General features: G+C 37.4%; 1 protein-coding gene across 3 annotated transcripts in view; it reads right to left on the reverse strand.

Moving 5' to 3' along the window:
• Positions 1-208: 208 nt before the first annotated feature.
• Positions 209-1,948, reverse strand: part of LOC143300199 (uncharacterized) — a 98,465-nt gene continuing 96,725 nt past the window's right edge. For all 3 annotated transcript variants that reach the window (XM_076613763.1, XM_076613761.1, XM_076613762.1), the window contains one exon: positions 209-1,948. This exon is cut by the window's right edge and continues 848 nt beyond it. The gene's annotated coding sequence lies outside the window, so the exon portion shown is untranslated.

The following is a 1,948-nucleotide window of genomic DNA, read 5'->3' on the forward strand; positions in this document are numbered from 1 at the left end:
GGGGGAGGTAAGAGGTTTGTGGGTGTGAATATGTGTGAGTGTGTCTTGTTTCAAAGCTGGTTTCATTGTTGGAAAGTACACCAAATGCGTTTCAATTTCAATTTTTATTTTTATTTCAAAAAAATGGACAAAGACCCAAAAGCAAAAACAAAACAAAACGAAACAAAACAACAACAACAACCCCCCCCCCCCCGCCTCCCGCCCCCAAAGTTTGTGGCAGAGTCACATTGGTTTTGTCACTAGGCATATGCATATCAGTTTTCACATTTTGAAATTACCTGTATGTACCAAGCAAATGAAAAACCACAGGCATGTCAGACAGTGTATCATTCCACACAACAGCCAGCAATGATATCGGCAAACGATACTTTGCATGTTCATGAAAAACTACTACCTAATGGCCAAATAAAAACTTGGAACTGTCATTTCAAACAGTACGGCCACTATGCTATGCATATATATATATATATATATATATATATATATATATACAATTTTGAGACTGATTTTTTTTTTTTAAATGCTTGACGAATATTTACCCGGATAAACGGAGTCGGGTATTTGTTAACTACGAAGATTCGAACTGAAAGATATACAGCCGGTAATTTTGCAATGTTGTATTTCTGGGTATTCGTTCTCTTTTTCTTTCTTTCTTTCTTTTTTCTTTTTTTTTTAAATCCGATTAAGGAATTGTATTGCAAAAGCGCGCGTGTGTGTATGTGTGTGTGTGTGTGTGTGTGTGTGTGTGTGTGTGTGTTATTAATGAAAATTCTTGGCTCAGATTCTCGTTTTATATCGTGTGATATTTTGAACTGCATTTCAGCAACAAATTCCATCCTAGCGTAGCGTTATCATATTCAAGATAAGCCTACATTGCAAATGCGTCTTTCTCAGGTTGTACAAAACTAACGTAGATTATGCATAGTAAAAAGTACTTTCCAAGACTTTTTTTTTCTTCCATCGCTTGTTTACATGTTACTCATGGTAAATACCGAAATAGATGTGCTCTTTTTCACGGCTACAGGAATTCAAATAAACAAAACCAATGCTGCTCGAAAACATAATAAAAGATAATCTATCAACACTAACAAGCAAAAATTCCTCAAACATTGACATTGCTGCCATATCAAAATAATAATAATGCTCGGAAGTATTTTCTCAACATCACACGCTAACGACTTTTCTTACATAACACACACACACACACACACACACACACACACAAACACACACATACACACACTGACACACACACGCACGCACGCACGCACACACACACATACATATTTTTCTATGGTATCACAAAAGCACCAGGAATCTTTTGTTTAGTGGTGTGTGCAAAGTGGAACAGTCACACACGCAAAGCGTAATAGTGTACTATGAGATTATTTCCTATTCGTACACAAATCTTGTGCAGAGACAAACCAAAGCGCTCTCACACCGGGTATTCGCACTCATGCATAATAACTCTGAACCAAACGAAAGAAAGGCAACAACAACAACACACACACACACAAAAAAAGAAAACGAATAAAGAATACATGCAGATATAAAGCTTGAATACATGCAAATATAAAGCTTGAAAAAAACAAACAAGAAGTGACTGTAGACGAATAAAAACAGCCGAGGAAGGACTCAATACTGTAAAAAGTAGGTAGGTTTTAACGCCAGACCAAGTGCAGAGGTTTGGAGGAAGCGAAAGGGGGAGCTTGCTCCAAGTGTTAGTAAAGTCCTGAGACTGAGGAAGTCGAGACGTAGGTAAAGGCAGATACGTACATTCCCACTAAGCAAACACGTGTTGGTGGCGAAAAAATCTTTACTGTCTACGGCTACTTCACAGCATATAGCATAGCAGTTATCGCTGTTCAATGTTTGTTGAGCGCTTGATACAAGCGAATAATGTTCAAGGTAAAAAAGTGATTAGTGTTAAGAATATAGACAAGGGAAG

This window comes from Babylonia areolata, chromosome 26 (genome assembly GCF_041734735.1).
Source record: "Babylonia areolata isolate BAREFJ2019XMU chromosome 26, ASM4173473v1, whole genome shotgun sequence".
Classification (NCBI taxonomy): domain Eukaryota; kingdom Metazoa; phylum Mollusca; class Gastropoda; order Neogastropoda; family Buccinidae; genus Babylonia; species Babylonia areolata.